At 37.0% G+C, this 19393-nt stretch overlaps 1 protein-coding gene across 17 annotated transcripts in view; it reads right to left on the bottom strand.

Annotated features, from left to right (window-relative positions):
- The window catches only part of LOC139139059 (microtubule-associated serine/threonine-protein kinase 2-like), a 140365-nt gene that overhangs the window by 52756 nt on the left and 68216 nt on the right, over window positions 1-19393 (bottom strand). For 2 of the 17 annotated variants that reach the window (XM_070707783.1, XM_070707787.1), the window contains exon 1: window positions 2436-2566. The exons of 13 other annotated variants lie outside the window; for them this stretch is intronic. The gene's annotated coding sequence lies outside the window, so the exon portion shown is untranslated. Of the gene's footprint in view, window positions 1-2435; window positions 2567-6193; window positions 6430-19393 lie in introns of those variants that run through there. 2 more of the 17 variants (XM_070707781.1, XM_070707785.1) reach the window with 2 other exon arrangements.

Below are 19393 nucleotides of genomic sequence, written 5' to 3'. Positions count from 1 at the left end.
TCATTTTCTCAAATAGTTGCCAGGTTGAATAATGCAATATCTGTATAATTTGATGTGGTGGATTAATATAAGTTAAAAAATGATTAATCTTATATGTTAGGTAAATTCAATATGTGGCATCATTGGACTAAGTGCTGTGTGTGTTTTTTTCACAAAATCAGGAAATTGCTACTGCACTATCATATAAGGTTAATGACACAAACCTGGACATGGGGTAACCTTGAAAATGGATATGCAACAATATATGACGAGCAGAGTGTCGCCGATTTTATCGATGACTCATCCCTAATACTGTGAAGTCTGTTGCCATGGAGACGGGAAATGCATGCATGTGTGTAGCAGTGGGCTTCACGCAGGCATCCTGGGATGATGGTATCAGATGGATCGTTGGAAAACACGGTAATGGGTTGAAGTGAAACGAGTTGAAGTAGTACACACGGACGACGCCGCAAACCTGCAAACCTTCTATTAACGACTAATCTGGAGCACACAGCAGTATCGGTTTAGAATCCCTCCCTCTGGCGCTGTGCAAATCGATAAGGCATCAGCATCGCTTTCTATCAAACTGCAGTCTCCCATCTGGCAACTACTCCTTCCAAATTTGGAACTCTGCCCAGCTCAGCCTCACCGAACAAAACAATCCTTACTACGAATTGCGAAAAAAAAACACATTGCGCTTCTGGCTACACTAGGGTTGTTACTATGGTCGCAAATAGCAGGCAGAATCCGTTTGGAGCAGTTTTCAGTAAATATGTTGTGCATATAGCTGAACGCTTTCACTGACAATAGCTATTAGTATTACAGCCTTCCACACAATAGAGAACACTACACACGTATAGGTTTAACATTTCTAGGAGTAGAACCAACAATATTAGCTAGTTCAAATTGACAACATTAACTTGTGCTGAACTCTTTCAGATCTCAGCATGGAGGTCGCTGCTATTTTTTCAAGAAATTCCTGGACCAACACTACAGTGCAATTTTCTGACAGTTATCAGGGTAAACAGATTGTTTTTGATAACCATATTGTGAAAAAGTAGTTCACAGTGTTGAATCTCTTTGAAATTTGTTGAACCAGCTGATGGTATCCTCAAGCACAACAGCTCCTGAAATGACTGTGCCTCAAAAATAATGCTTTCAAACACGGTCAGTCTTCGAAAAATTTTGTGGGGTGACTGTGCTTCAAAACATCTTACATGCAGCGGATGATCTATATTAGCAATCAAATTTTTGATGTGACGATGTTGACTGTCGGTGAAAAATGCTGAAATCTTATAACACATTTTAAAATGTAAAGTAAAGCTTGGCATGATCACTGTACGATGATGTCTACTTCTAGTTTTCACAAAATTTGCATTTGTTGATGATGTTCCTTACTGTAAAACAGTTTACCACGTTGTCAACACCAACGGAATGACCTAACAACAGCCAGGGCCGTGTCATGCCAACTGAGGTCATCATTTTGCAATTACATAGCTGTTCAATTAGAAAATTACAGGCTTTCATATAGAAACCTTATTACAAGGTTTTCTTGTGTGTGAGATTTGTAATTAACGTCTGACAGTCAAATGAATTCTTTGTCAAGGTCAGTTCAATTTTCTCACTGAACACCACAACAGTGTCCTTATTTCCCACAGCATAACAATGTAAAGCATTTTGAATAAGCTGCATACGTATTTGGATTTTCATTGCAAACAGCGGGTTTTCAATTTCGCTGACAAGATATCCTAACCATGATAAATACACTGAAAAGTCTAAATCAGCAGCATCTTAAATTAATGAAATGACAGACTCTTCATTCGATTCACAAAGTCTTAGAAAGGATGCTAACGAAAAAGACATGTTTTATAATATCATGCATAAATTTCACAGTGGATGATGATGGATTTGACTTGAAATGAATCCTGTATCATCAGTGATGTTTTCAACGATACACATGACCTGACATTGTGTCATTTGTTATCAAATTATTTGATCTATAGTCTAGAATGTGAAAACAGCCTATATGTCTGTTGCTTCTTTGTGGCAATGCACTTACATATCCACTGTGTAATAACAAATATAAAATTACTGAAAACTTCATGCAAGGTACAGAATCCCATGAAACCTTCTCCCCTGTGCTCAATCTCATTGCATCCTGAGCTGTTGAGGTCAACAGGTCAACCTATGTCGATGATGAAATGAAACCTTGCCTCTGAGTGCAATCAATGCTCTGGAGCATCCGTAACACTCGTCATTGTGTAACGACTTATCTAATTACATCTACCATGGCAACTGATAAACGGGGAAATATTGGGAGAGAAATTGAATCACAGCAGAGACTGTCCAAGTCACATCTATATTGCTTTGAAGACTTCGCACTCAGTCTTAATTCAATTGATGTACAGCAATTACCAAATGTATTTAACTGGGGCACGAAAAAAAAATCGCATTACCTCGGCCTGATGATGGAAAGTTCCTATCAGTTGGATAGATGATGAGGATCTTTGATCCTGAACTGACTCTTTGAATGCCTTTCTTCAGAACTGGCTCCCAATGCATTCCTCTGAGCCTTACATACAAATGTGCAGGAATCACATGGGAAGGTGAGTGTATATACTGAGGAAAGAGCCGTGGAGGAGCAATCATCAACACTGCCCTCTAGAGACAGCCAACAAAATCTCATCAGATCACCATGTGACCTTTGGCTTACGGTTTACAGGCAATTTGATTGGGTTAAGACATGCAAAATTATTTGCAAAATTATTTGTCCACATTTCAAAAGTTGAAGATTTTATTGTTTTGGTATGGCATGCCACGGCATGCTATTGTTTCCAAATTTTACACTTTTCATTTCATACCTAACCTTTCTTATACCTAATCTTTTTTAAAAAATCAGCATGACTGCACATGTTTGCATCAATTTTTCTTTTACATATATTGGGGGGTAACATTACCTCCTGAGATCTAATAATCCACCCAAAGACTGGTAACCCTTTCAAACCAGTTGAATGGTCTGAACAGCATAACGTGAGAGTGATCCTACTCATATGAGAAGAAAGAGGAGTTACCCTATTTTCTTAAAGCAGGTTGACAAAATCTCTTTTGATTTTTCATAAACAAACAATTTCCGCTCTTATGATATTGGCTACAAATTTCCTTGTACAGTAATAATTGCTTGCAATATCAAAACAACTTCATACTGTTCGGTGCAATTTTTATGCAAATGCCATAGTGGAATATCTATAGTCTTTCGTTTGGTTTATTTTTTTGACAGTTCCTTTAAAATTGATTTTTCCTTCCTCTTTTTGACAACTCATTCATGATGTTTCAATTTGTTACAGTAAAAATCACATCGCAAAGGGCAAAATCCTCTGACAAAAAAATTAGGGCATTCTATATCAAAATTGGGGTGGGAATAATGCTATCTTGAGAAATAACTAGGTTACACTGTACAATACTAGATACACAAGAGGAGAACAGCATGACGATACTCAATGTTGACAATTCACTGTAGATTACACGGCTGATATGCGTCATATGAAACATGGGTGGCAAAAAAACATTGGGATCTAGATAAAAGCACGTAGCAATCCACACTATGACGAACACACCAAAACCTTGTACTGAACACTGGGTTACCAAGAAATTTCCTGTTTTTGAATTTGAAGTTCTGACAGTATATCGTCACAAGGCCACAAAGTTCAACTGCGCACACTGATAACACAGTATTGAGGAAAAGCAGAAACCAGGGTAGGGTGTGGTAATTCTCTGGCTGAATGATAAAGCAGAGGTTATATCTAATGTATTGGTTGTCAACTGCTCTTTGACAAATTGCAATCTGAACAATAACGGTAATATCCACAAACTTCATAAAAATCTATGAACTTTGACACAAGCTGGTTTCTTCCTCTCTCAAACTGCTGACACATTTCCACTACAGCAGTATAACAAAGCAAAATACATAGTTTTCTCAACCGTGAAAACGCTGCTTTAAAGAACAATTTTTCTGAACACATCTACTTTCCTTTTTCTTCCGATTCACTAGTGAAGATAATAAATTTGCATTGCACATTCTGTCTGTTACAAGTTACAAAATGCAAGCATTTTTGCTAAAATACCTTACAACATTTCCACAAAAACAATTGATAATTTGTCAGGGAACCAAAGCAAGTATGCATTATGGGATTGTTTTCATATTGCATATCATATTCTAAAACTGTGATTTTAACAAAGTTAAACTTGACTGTGAGGAAAACTGAACAAGAAATCAATACTAAAGCCATGTAAACCAAAACATCCATTGCAATTATGTAGGATATATACAGGTCTACTGTACCCAAACGGTAGAGTTGACTTTTCAGATCCTCAGATTCAGATCCTCAGATTCAGATCCTCAGATCTCAGATTTCAGATCCTATAACTTCAGATGCAGATTCGAATTTACAAGCCTTTTACAATACCCGTATTAAACGTATGCTTGCAATATTTAAAAATAATAATTTGAATATGACATGTACAAGGCATTTATGAAAACAAAAAAGTCTACATAAACGTTTTCGCTCAACAAGTTTCAACGAACACGGGTCTGCAATTGCAGATTAGCTAACTTGCTTCTTCCGACCCCTGAATTCTGATTTAGCCCGGGGCTGGGTCACTGGCCTCCAACATGGATTAGTTATATTCCCTAGCCATCAATATTACGAACGATGGTAAAATACGGACTGTCGATAGCCAGCATTTACATGATTGTCGCGGTCTTGATCGTTCGATCGCCGCACAGTCCCTCGTGAGCTATTCAGCTCTTGGACTATTCGCTCCATAGACGTATGTGTCGCTTATGTACATACGTCTATGGGGCGAATAGCCCCAGAGCTGAATAGCTCACGAGGGACTGTGATCGCGGGTGTGTTTATCTCTATGAGGGAACGTTCACGTAATGACATAACAAGTGGAATAATTGCACACCCTGTCTTCGACTGATGACGTTCTGATTTGAGATCGAAGTTTTTAAGTTCAAAATTCAAGATGGAAATAAAATAATTTCTAAAGCCTTTTCAAATCTAATTATATTTTATTTATCAGTATATTACATCAAACTTTGAAAATTGTGAAATTTTAATTCCGAATCTGCGTCTGAAGTTATAGGAACTGAGGTCTGAGATCTGAGGATCTGAATCTGAGGATCTGAGGATCTGAATCTGAGGATCTGAAAAGTCAACTCTACTGTACCCAAACAACTTTTACAGACAGAAATCGGAGACTTCATGGGGAAGTGAAACTAGGGGAATACTCAATACTGACAGTATTGTAGTCCAATAATAGGCATAGTGTTTGTGGAATTGACCCCAATTAAAGTCTGGGTGTATCTTAAATCTACTTCTCTTATCGTATTCCCCTATGGGATAGGCAGGTATCATGTATGTGCAGTAGCATGGCAAACAGGGCCGGCCATATATCACACACACACACACACGTCTACATTTAGGTATATCAAATGACACGTGGCTTGATAGGTTCCATCCGGCCATCAGACGAAACACTCAAATTTCAAATGCTTTCAACAATATTGACACAGCCAATAATACCAACAGCTTAGAGTGAGCACCATTCACCTTGAGTCTGTTTTGCCAACGCATAGACATTCTAATTTGTATGTAAAAAGTGGTGAAAAGGCTCGCCTGGTACAAGCATATATTTCTTGAAACGGTCCTACAGTTGAATGTCGTACTTTTGACATGTAGATGCACTAAAAACACAAGTGTCAACAAACATGCATTAGCAGAGACCTTGAAGGTGAACTTGGTAGGCTTGACTCTAAATGATGCTGAGTCAGTGACCTTTGATATAAAAGTTGTATGTTTGAATTAAAGACATATACTTGAATAACAGACAGTAGAAAAAGCTCTCTATATTTGCTTGAATGCTCTGACATACAGACTCAAGTGACATGTACATATACCATGATATAAGTACCATTCATTTTACACTGGAACGAAACATCTATGCTTCAGTTTTCCAAATACACACAACTTACAACACACACAACAGGTTATACCAGAATGTGCATCACTGCTTACGATTTCAAAAGTAGTGCTGAGTAAAAATTCAAGTTTCATACCAACCACTTTATAAAACACAAAATTTGTGCATATTACTAATCTAAGCAGTATCGTTGCCAGGGAATTTGCTGTATACATTTCAGAACACATACCTGTTGTAAGCATGGTGTTTCCACTTGTCCGACTAGACCTTTTTCTCTGTTTTGTGTACCTGAAACACAGCCGCGCAACCTATTGGATAACCCGAAGCCTGACCAATGACAAAGGATAAGTCAGCTTGACCCAGACTAAGAACTGAATGGTTTCCGAATAGCTCGTTCAAACATGTGTATCACATCGACGCGCACTCATACACACCTGTGTTCGTCTCACGGGAAGTTTTGAATGCAATGACGACCGAATGAATTGTGTGACATCAGACCCACTTCCCATTGTGACCTTTACATTTCATCAACATTGTGACGTCACTGTCACGTGGCCTTGACCCTTGGCAGTGTTCACCTGCCATGCTCTCTACTGTGAGTAAGCACAGACAGATGTGATCATACCGTTCCTCATATCATTCACACTGGGGGCTTAGAACAGTCACAGCCAGGACCAACAAATTAGGTGCCACAAATGAAAAAGACTCCATACTCAGTTAATGAGTTTCATCTCACTGCACTTTGAACCAGCTTGTGCTTTACTTGCAATAAATACCAGTAGTACCTCCACACATAATCTCCTTGGATAACGGTCCATTTAAAATCCTCTGGCCGACCAACCTTGACCTTCAACACTTTTTGGCCAACACCCTGAACAAATCATTATATGACAAATATAGCTACTGATGCTACATAATGGGTAGTGCCACCTCTGTCCTGCAATAAATGTAGACATGGTGACATACACTTGTTCTAGCACTACCCTAGGATGAGCTGCAGAACATCCAACGTGTCAAAAGAAAGTAAAATGTTCAATCAAAACATTCAACATGGACATTGAATGTTTATACTGGGACTTGGGGACATTACTCTAGTTTTGAATATTCATGAAGACCTTGTATTGCTGAAACCATCAATACAAAGAGTTGCTTTCTATCACATTTTTATCTTATGGAACCATGCAAACAATATGAGCAATAATATAACAACCTCCCGGCCATAATGAACGAACTCAAAACTTTGCATGAAATAATGTATAAGGCAAAGCCAAGTACATTATGGAGTGCAAAGTTTGCTTGAGTCCATTATGGTCCAGGAAGGGGTACTCTGTTTACTATTATTTTTTAGTTTTGGTGATGTCAGTGAATTTGTAGATGTAGGAAACATCTAGGGTCACAATGCTGGATAATCGAGAAACATTATCGGTGATAGTCTAATGATGACATCACAAAACTCATTGATATTGACAAAGCTGTTATAAAATGGAGTACAAAGGCATGAGGCGGAAGATAGTGTTGGTGGGAACATGGGAATAAAAGAAGAATACACCAGGAAAAAGATTAGTTTTTTCACTTCAGAGCATTCAACTTTACTAAAGTTGAAAACATTGTCGTACAGTTCTGCTTTAAAAAGGAAGTTCAAATCTCAGTTCTATAGAGTCAGGCTGTAACAAACACTATACCCAGACGGTAGAGTTGACTTTTCAGATCCTCAGATTCAGATCCTCAGATCCTCAGATTCAGATCCTCAGATCTCAGACCTCAGATCCTATAACTTCAGACGCAGATTCATAATTAAAATTTCACAATTTTCAAAGTTTGATGTAATATACTGATAAATAAAATATAATTTAGATTTTAAAAGGCTTTAGAAATTATTTTATTTTTATCTTGAATCTTGAACTTAAAAACTTCGATCTCAGAATCAGCTCGTCATCTGTCGAAGACAGGGTGCGCAATGATTCCACCTGTTATGTCATCACGTGAACGTTCCCTCATAGAGATAAACACACCTGCGCGCGATCGAACGATCAAGACCGCGACGATCATGTAAATGCTGGCTATCGACAGTCCGTATTTTACCATCGTTCGTAATATTTATGGCGAGGGAATATAACTAATCCATGTTGGAGGCCAGTGACCCCGGGCTAAATCAGAATTCAGGGGTCGGAAGAAGCAAGTTAGCTAATCTGTAATTGTAGACCCGTGTTCGTTGAAACTTGTTGAGCGAAAACGTTTATGTAGACTTTTTTTGTTTTCATAACTGCCTTGTACATGTCATATTCAAATTATTATTTTAAATATTGCAATCATACTGTTAATACAGGTATTGTAAAAGGCTTGTAAATTTGAATCTGCATCTGAAGTTATAGGATCTGAAGTCTGAGATCTGAGGATCTGAATCTGAGGATCTGAGGATCTGAATCTGAGGATCTGAAAAGTCAACTCTACCATACCAGACTGTCGTACAAAAACACCACTGTGACTGACGCAGGCTCTTTCAGTGATATCTAAATCCCCAATGGGTCATTGGCCTTCCGTTGACGACAATACACATCCTTGCAGACACGCTACAACCAGTGAAACAGTGTGTGTTGTAATCAAACCTTTGACATTGAAACAGACTTTGACGACGCATTTTCTTTGTGAGAAAGTGACAAAAGAATAGAATGAAGCACGGTCCCTCCACACGGTCCGTGAATGAAGTCAGTAAAAAGCCTTGCTTTGTAATTTGATTTGAAATTTTAACTCAACAAATGTATGAGTTAATTTGGATTGATACTACTCACTGTACAAGGAAACATCACTCTAAAGACAGAGAGAAGGAAACATTTTGTGCACATTCACCTAATGGTAAATTCTTGTACAGATCTTCAATACTTGTCAAGTATACGCAAGATCAGATCAGGCTTTTTTGTAACGTTAAACTGGAAAATAAATGACTTTTTTTTAGGCACTCCTTTAAAATCTTGAAAATCTTGATCAAATGTTTCTTTTACTAAGTTTTAGGTTTTTATTTTTTTTGCCACTGTAATAGCACTGCCTTTCATCCCTTTTCTTTTCTGTACTAAAGTTTATGTCAAAACTTTAATACCCTAATCAAAAATATGGTCAGGCTTAGAGTAGACATGGTGGCAGCCTAAAAAGTCTCTAAGACCTTGCCAGTAACCTTGTGGAGTGGATGTATGACATGCTGTACGATACATTGTTTCTATCCATGCATACCGAAGAGGTTTGAATTGGTGTTTTGAGACTTGAAATCTTCCACACCTATTTCCATTGATCACAGAACAAACCCCACAGTGTTAACAACACAGAAATTTTTCAGCATGACTTTCTCCCGAATGTTTTTGATTCAGCCTTGAATTGTCTGATTTCCGATAAAGAGTCAATTGTTGAAAACGGTGTTGTAGTGTTCCATTTGAAAGTCTGTCGTTTCAAGCCTGCAACCATGCAACTATATGGAGTTTATATTACCGTAACACTTTACTCCCACGAATAAGTCAGTTTTGGGGAAGAATCATCAATCCTTCAGAACATCTACTCTCTGTTCTCTGTCACAGAAATACATTATAGTACGTTCACTTTCAACTTACCTGTACACAAAGACCCGTGATTGTGACGGGGGCCTTCATGCACCAAGGAGAAAAGCTCCTGTAGTTTTCAAACATTAAAAATGCAAAGCCAAAAATGCCATGAAAACTTTCTTTCATCCTCATATATACTAACTGGTGTAGCAAAGACAATGGAAGCACTTTACCTTTTAAAACTGTTCTGCAGATAAATTCCAGTAGACAGATAGCAATTGACATGAACAGGGTAGTTTTCTGGTCAATGGTAGACCAGTAAATAAAGTCACCCAAGCAGGAAACATCCTAGGAGAGCCATGAAGGCCAGCATGGGGTGTCCTTCACTATCAGTACACTCTGCAGGAGTCTGTCTACCAGCAACTTCATAATCTACATCATTACACTCCCATTCACAGCCCCAAAGGATTATGACAGGATTGTGCAATAATAAGCGACAAAACCACGACCAGTTACTTTGTATATAGCGCTAATTCCTAATATTATTCTGTGACTATTTATGATTAATTAACCTTTTTGTCTGGCTTTTTTACTATTTGTATGAAGTAAGGTTACATTTACGTAACTGCACAATCATTCACTGATCCACTGGTCTTCACATTGCTCAGAGAATACGCATGTGATATTGCCCTCTACAGTTCATATTATCATTACTTTTGTTTTTACAGCACAGAGGGCGTACATCATGTATCACCAAATAGTCAACCCAATATTAACATATTGTACAATAATGCAGCATTTCTAAGAGGACAGTCTTTCAATCCTTATATTATTTGAAGCGGATGAGACCATAAACCTTCCGGCATTTTAATCTAATAACATGGAATATGATTCATTTGCATCACGCAAGGCTGATTCACGCAAGCTAATTCCCTTCCAGAATGACTCACTCTGTCGCATTTCACATGTATAATCAATTTTCCGTGAGGCAATGCTGATGTGGATGGTCCTTCCTGGCTACCTGATGACTTAGCACTGTCAGTACAAGGTGGCAGGGGATTGATCTTGCTTCTTTTATAATACATAGGTGACCTAAATCCCCATTACATGTATATGTCTATGTATCTATGTGATAGACTGATCTCTCGCACCATGAATCTATAAAATATTAAGTTCGCTGAACATATGCACGTAGCTTACAGAATTTCCTATTTTTTTCCCTGAACCATAATTTTAATTCACAGAAGAGAAGTAATATTATCATACACTGTTATTTGATTCATATGAAATATGCTATATTTTTTTATGGAGAAATTCATGAAGATATTGAATGTTGTCATGACAACAGGCGAAGCTGCACTGACTTAGAATCATCGCAGGAGATGCAATATCAAGCAAAGAAGGCAGTTTTATCATGAGACAATTACATAAAATGCAGTGGGTGTAGACAAACAATGTGTATGTGTGCGAATGCATGTGCATGAGTTCACATTTGTCAGTGTGCGTGTGTCTCGGTAGGTCAATGTACTGGACTGGGTCAAGTTTATACGGATTGAGTGTGTGTCCTTGACAGATCTTGAGCGTAGCTCACAACAAACCACTTCCATGTTTTCCGAATCCTGCTCACCGGAGAAAGGAAATAAAGGACAGGAATAATATCGATCTGATAACAGCTCTGTTTCGGTGAAGACAATCCACCGTCGCTGTTCCGGTTCACTTTCAAATGGTTGGGCAATCAAGCTCACACTCGGAAAATCAATGTCCATCAGATCTTTTTCCAAAGAATGTTTCTTACTGACATGAAAGCATTCTTGTCTAGAATACACCTGCAATCACTACCAAAAAATTGCAAAAAAAATCACACAAGACATATTTTCAATACAGCACGGAAACTAACAGTGCTTTTGTATCTTCATAAATCACAACCACGCATGAGTGAATCCTCCAGCCTTCAAATTAACAGCTTTAACTGGCATATTTGCTGTGCATCCATTATTTCCCCCAGAGGTTTTTTGTACAGTAGAATATCCCATTTTAATAGCTATCATTACTATCATTACACTGAATGGTGGCGATTTTCTGTGTTTAGAAAAAGTCAGGAATAATATTACGGTTTTCTTTCTTTTTTTTCACTTTTAATGCCACTGCAATGAGGACTTGCCCGTGAGTCTGTCTGACGTGAACAAGAAATCGCATTAATCAGATTAACCGCACCACAATGACATCATCCGTGTGCTGACAGATCTTAGATGCTGATTATAAAGGGTCGAAGAGAACGAGATTGATGAGATTGACAGGATAATGGCAGGAAGGTTGCCCAAAGTAAAAAGCAAGTAAAATGACGGCAGGATGTGATATGGACATGTGAATTAGTCTCCCAGCCAGTGCCTTGTAAATCCCCATGAAGAAATCCACTTGAAAGCTTTATTCTTTACCAATAGGATTATCACTCTCTCTCTGCCGATTCCTAGAGAGCGACATCGACAGCTACTCCATGTAAAAATGTTGGCCTACCCAGATGATTAACTTGTGTAAAATTTTCTGTCCTCTTACAAATAAAATCTGGTTTTGTTCACATTTTATTCATGCAATCATTTCAGAGCTCCAAGGACTCAACCAAGCCTTACGGATTAAATATGCAAAATAAAAGTGCATTTACATCGTCATGTATCCTTGTATTATACTTTCCAGGTTCAGTACGTTCATTTAATCCAGACATGCCTGATGTATTCTGTTCATGTGCATCAATAGTGTAAAGATTTTACCCCTAACACAATGTAACAGATGAAATGTGTGAAGGAGAGAAGAGGCATTTGTTTTGACTATAACTCAGAGAGTTGCAATAATGGCAGCTGTATAATATCAGGGTGTGATTGAAAATGATGTGCGTTGATGTAGCAGGGTGTTACAGAGACTCTCAAAGCTTTCACATAGCACTAAATGCATATTAAGAATTTTGATTTCCTTTTATACGTTGGTCTGCCTAGTGGCTGTTCTCCACTGGATGCAAACATTAGCTATTTTATTAACATGATCTAGGTATTGCTACCTAGGAATAGCAAAATGTAATTTTTTTTTCTTTTGAACAAAATTATTATGACTTGTAGAAGTAATCAACTACATGTACACCAGTTGATGAACACCATCTACAGGCAAAGATCCGAACAGAAACATCTGACCACATTGCTTGCACGAATGTGCTGAAACATTTCTCATTAGTTTTGGAAAAAGCAGGATTGACAAATGAGTGCAAATTGAAGAAACGAACAGTGATTTATCACTGAAGGGTGTACATTGACTGTCTCTGGTAAAAAACTGAAGCATTCTGGAAAATATCTGAATCACAGCTGCGGAAAAATACAGTAAGAAAAATTTCACTTTTTCTATTTAATATACTACATCTTTGAATTATGGCTAGTTCAATATTAAATGACCAAGAGAAGCAACGCTATGAACAAATTGTACCTAATATATCAAAATATTTGCATGCTTTGTCAGGGGAACGAAACACTCGCTCAACAAACTTAATAAAATTTTCACAAAATGATTTCCATCAATCCCTGACCAGTCTTCTCATGGTTCAAGACCGGATACAGTACATGTATTTGCTGACATGTGGCCATTCACCTGACACTATTACAATACAGACTGCAGACTGACAGGCTGTTCCACAGTCTGCTGTCTCATTTTTCATCAGCGATATTATGATACACCTGTTTTCCTGCAGCTAGGGAGAGACGTTGATGGGTTGATTGAAATGTTATATGCCCCATCAGCTTTGATTTCTTTTCTCATCAACCATCAGTTCTAAATCAAAAGTCAACGAACCAAAGATGACCACAAGACGGGTGATCAATCATCCATTGCAGTGAATGGCAATATTCAGGAAAGGAAATTTACTCATTAATCTCAGGTACATGGAACAAATCACATTTATCAAAGGTTTATACCCATTTTGGAAGCCTTATGCTCTCCTGTTTATTCTCTCTCAATCTGCATGATTACCAGGAAATTGTTCAAGTGATAATTTTTGCTACATAATTGTCATCCCTGGTAGCTTGTACAATTAACCCTTTGAGTGCTGTAATTTTTCCCACTCAAATTTTAGTGCAAGATTTCATCAATTTTAATACATTTTTTCTTAAATTTTTTGATAATTTTGGACCAAATGAACATCAAATTTCATTGCCTCTGGTCTTCTATCAAAATTCTGGCAAAGCTCTGGAAAAAAAATTTACTGGTAAACATTTCATAAATTAAACTTTGTCGCTCACAGGGTTAACATGAATCTTAAATTTTGCAATCCCCCTACTCAAACAATCAGTCTGATATGTAAAACAACATTTGAAAATCACATTTTAATTCTTTCTTGTTCTTTTACATAATAAATCAAGCAAAGCATCCCTTAATCCAAATAATTACTGACTGTCCATTCATAAGCTGATAAAGTTGATTTCCAAAACACATACACTGATGATGGGTCATAATAGTATGGATCATGGTTTTGATAACACAGGTACATCTCAGCTCTTGTTTGCATGTATCCTCTACGGCGTGTAAAAAAAGATTGCCTGCTATATTTTTTTAAAAATTAAATTAGGTATGTAAGAAATACAATACTTCCCGATGGAAATGTCAGCCTCAGTGGTAATAAGTGACATTTAATTGAAAATCTGATTACATAACCTTTCACTCTGTGCCGGGGCATTCATTAAAGGGATTCTGATAATAAAACTCAGATTGCAGTAACCATGGAAATGTCCAAAAATGATGAATTCGTCTGGCTTTGGCTTGACAACATGTATTCATTAGCTGTATGCTCACACGCATTTGAGATCTCAGATACGCATACAAATAAAGTACATTTTGTAACTTATTGGTATCATATTTCAATTTTGAATTTATGAACCTCAATAAAACTTGGTGGAAAATCTGGTTTGGTTCTCACTCTATCTCAGCGCCTAGCAATCCAAAAGACGTCGTAAAATTTCTCATTTGTTTTTTTCTTACCAGCTATTGATTTTCTCATCACGACTTGGGTTACAAACATGCATTTGATTCCGTGCATAACAGAACTGGCTGACTTTGCCTGACAGAGGCTATGTGACCTTGACCTTATTTTGCATAAAAATACCTGACCCCTGATGACCTACTTTTGCATTCAAAGCCACCGCTTGCTGGGAGGACTTACCGACTGAACAGTATCTTTACGAGTTCAAGATAAAAACTCATCGGTAATGGATCTTTGAAACCATATCGTGACCATCAGCATGATGGTCACGATATGGTTGAGAGAGAAATGTCCTGAGACTAGCGTTTCCATTACATTCATTTTCGGAAAGCAGGTATTGCTGTCTGATGTGTCAAAACTCAGAGATCTTGAGGGAGCATAAGCACAAAAGGCTTATGGAGGACGGTGCTCTGCAAATGGCAGGTTCAGAAGCAGGGTTTCGGTATCAAATGTGATGTTGCTAATATGACGAAGCTTGCACATGTATATCCCTTTTCCTGCCAAGTTCATATGTCACTATCAGGTAAAGTTGGTGAAAACTAGTGAAGCACAACACGTCCCATATGATTCATTTTAACAAAATATTAAATATTTGAAGGCCCTGAAAACATAGATACTTTAAACAAGTATTTTACAGACTAAAAGATGCTATAACATACCAAACCAAGTGGGTGAAAATACATATGGTTTTGGCTCAATACCGCTTTTTACTGACTTGGCAGATGGGGAAGTGATACTGTCCGGCAGGTATAAAGGGATAAATTTACCAAGACATAGTTTACAGGAAGAAGACTTGCAACTGTTTTTTACACTTCTTGTTGGCAAACACTGTAAAGGTAGATTCAGAGTGTTAGATTTCCCAACACTTGAACATGTCTGGTTTTACATGCTGAGGCTATTTACACTAGTTCTCATTATATACATTCTCACTCTTGGAATCTTTGACGACACTCACTGTATGTGAATATTTAAGAGTCTGCATGAGTGGATTATACAGCCTGTCTTACTGTGCATACTGGTGTCGAAACAAAAGTGTCATATGTTGGTAAATCCTTTGAGTGCACTCCTAACATTAGCTCTAATAATTGTCTCAATCTGCCAATATAGTTTTCCCAAGTCACCTGCGGACATAGAAAAGTTATTACAAAATGGGTATGTCGCCTTTTTTGACAGTTATGACAGTTTTTGAAATGTTTGGGCTCCACTGGGGCTATAAAGCCTGACAAGTAATCAGCTGGTAGTGACACGTCACCTTTCAACTCTGACCTTTAACGAGGCAGTCACCATACAAATTGTCACATTGTACAACCCGTGGGTATTGCAGCAATTTTCAAACGGCAGATTCCTTCAGAAGAAGTGACGCAGCTGCAAGTGTTGGCTCCATTCAGGCACAAGATGGTGTTTTTATGACGAGAGACAAAATCATTAAGCCTTGTATGGAGTAGCCATGGAGATGAATGCACATAAAAGCGATGGAAATCATTTCAATCAAAGTACCCAGAGGTGTCATCGTCATGACATGCATTTCTGATATGACGTGCTCCATGTAAGTGTTCTTTGCCATTAAAGGCTTTGTTCAAGTACATTTTGAGGGAAAAATATGTTCACTTAGCCTCTGTCATCATCCAAGCAACTACACAGACAACAAAACATTCTGAAAAAGTGCTACAAAGTATATAATGCTACAAATGTGTTCTACTAATAGTTATTCCTACTACTAGAACTACGACTGATACTAGCACTACAACTACTAGCATTGCTACACTAGTGCTACTGTTGCTTAGCACAATTACTGCTACTAGCACTCTAGTACTAGCACTACTAGTAAAACTGCTAGCATTATCATTGCCAGTACTACTACATTTAGCACTACTACTAACAGTAGAAGCACTACTGTTGCTTAGTAATTATACTACTACTACTATTATTGCTACTATTACTGCCATTACAGATGACAGCACTATAACTACCATTACCAATACTACTACTACTAGCACTACTACTAACAATTTGCGCACTCTTGTTACTTACTACTACTACTACTACTACTACTACTACTACTACTACTATAAGCACTAATATTACTGGCACTACAGGTGACAGCACTATCATTGCCATTACCAATACTTAGACTACCGGTACTTCTAGCACTACCAGTAGTAGTACTCCCAGCACTAATACTAACAGTGGTATCACTACTAATGCTACCATTACTACTTCTCACACTAGTGGCAATACTGTTAACGGTAATAGAACTACTATTACAGGCACTACAAGTAACATACTACTGTAAACTTCCTCATAGAATCTGTAGTGTACATCATGAAATATTCGAATGCACAAGATGACTATGGCTTTTTATGTGGTAGTATACATAACTAATAATACTACATATTGAAGAATTGTTTGGGAATTATCAATTTGATAGAAAATCAAAAATGGCAGGTCATGATTATTCATTTGGGAATTTTTACAGCATTCACTGTATTGACTTGTTACAAATTTAATTGTTCATATAGAAAGACAGAGTTACTATGAGGAATTCAGAATGACACCATCCATGTAACACCAACTCTACCACTATTTTCGCAATTTCTGTACAACCATTGCAGCTGATACGACCAATGCAAAAACATATCCCTTCTCACAAATGAAAATCAGATATGAACTGAAAATGCTCACGTGTTTCATTATATATTGCAGTTATGTGTAAATTTGAACCTTTGCCACATGTTTGCAACTTCATTGAAAGTATTATGATCAACATAATGAACAATAATCACCGCCGATTAATTCTAAAAGGTCATGAAGTATACAAATATGTAATTAACTGAAATAAAAATATTAAAGTTCTTTGACTGCTGTCATTGTATCACCATTTTATATAACAAGTGTAATTACCGTTGGCCAAGTCCTTCAAGCCATATATGCCGAGCTGTGAAAGCTCATTAGATACGCAAATTATAAATTAGCTGACATGAAAATGTGAAATGACTTTGATATTGTTTTAACCAGGTACCATAATCATCAATGTACATAGTTTGCCAACTTTGATCAAGTAAATCCCAGTATACCGTATATCCCTAATAAGCAAAGTTCATTAAATATGTAAATTAGGAATTGGCTTAAGAAAAAAATGCTTAATGATTGTCATAATGTTGTATCATGGTATCTGCAATATATGTAGCAAGTTTTGTCAACTTTGGTAAAGTCAATTCAGATACATATCTCTAATTAGGAAAGTTCATTAAATATGCAAATTAGGAATTGGCTGAAGAGAAAATGCTTAATGACTTTCAATAATATTGTATTATAGTGTCTTTAATGTACATAGCAAGTTTCATGAATTTTGATCAAGTCAATTCAGATAAATATCCCTAATTATGAAAATTCATTTAATATGCAAATTAGGAATTGGCTGAAGTAAAAATGTCTTTTGACTTTCAATAATGTTATATCACAGTATCTTTGATGTATATAGCAAGTTTCAACAACTACATTCAAGTTAATTCTGATATATATCCCTAATTGGGAAAGTTCATTAAATATGCAAATTCGGAATTTGCTGAAGTAAAAATGCTTAAAGACTTTCAAAAATGTTGTATCATAGTGGCTCCAAATACATGTAGCAAGTTTCACCAACGTAGGTCCAGTCAATTCAAATATATATCCCTAATTAGCAAAGTTCATTAAATGTGCAAATTAGGAATTGGCTGCTGTTTAAACGCTTAATGACTTTCAATAATGTTAGATAATAGTATCTTAAATATACATACCAAGTTTGGTCAATTTTGATCGAGTCAAATCAGACATATATCCCTAATTAGGAAAGTTCATTAAATATGCAAATTAGCCACTATCTTTCATGTAACCCCTTAATGGTTCCCACTGCTGATATATCTTGGTGTGATCAACATTTGTAGCAAATCTCATCAAATTGTGTGTAGTTGTTTTTAATGTATATCCGTTTTTTCTAAAATCATTAATTATGCAAATGAGCAAAAAGTATGCAAGCCACACCCACCAAAAACTAATCAGTTCTTGCCATTTGCTAACTGAATATATGTACCAGATTTGATTCTGATCTGATAAGCTGTTTTTGAGATATCAGACCAACAGACAGACAGACAGACGGACAGACAGACAGACATCGCTGCGACATATGCTCACGTGTGTAAACACGTGAGCAAATAAAGACATTTCGATTGATTCAAATCCAAGACAAAGTATCTGTGTGATTAGTGTCTTTCACTTCAGGATGTAAGTAAACAACAAACCAATATCATTAAAAGACACAACCTTTGTTAGTGCTGTCAACTTTTCATTGTAATATCAAAGATTTAGTGCCATTTATATAATTGACTGCACACAAATGAATATGAATAATTGTTATGGATTCTAATGGCTTCCTAGAAGACTGGAACTTGTGAAAAATTCTCAATTTTTGGCTACATCATTCATCAAAACTGAAAATGCTTTTGGCCAAGGCGGTAATCTTCTTCAATTTATATAAAAAGAAGTGAGGGAAGCGATGCTTTTCAGCAGGGACTAAAGAAATTAGTCTTCACCATAATTCAACATGAGTGACGCCAAATGTAATTTGCTCACTATTACAAAACATGCGTATGAAGCAGTCACCTCTGTACTTACTGGAACTCCATTACAGATAGATTTCAGTATGTCTTATGGTTATAATATCACCATTTGTGTATTAAGTGTTTCAGCTAAACTGCTTAGAGAGGAATTCTCAATTCCTGTGGTAATTAAGTCCAGTTGTCTGAAGATTATCTTTCTCTTTCCCTTAGCCTATCTTGTTTTTATTATTCCATTCTCACAACCTTATGAAGTAATAGTTCTATACTCTGTGTAGCCTCTGAAATTTGATGAGCAG

This window comes from Ptychodera flava, chromosome 8 (genome assembly GCF_041260155.1).
Source record: "Ptychodera flava strain L36383 chromosome 8, AS_Pfla_20210202, whole genome shotgun sequence".
Lineage (NCBI taxonomy): Eukaryota > Metazoa > Hemichordata > Enteropneusta > Ptychoderidae > Ptychodera > Ptychodera flava.
This window is presented reverse-complemented; position numbering and strand designations above follow the sequence as displayed.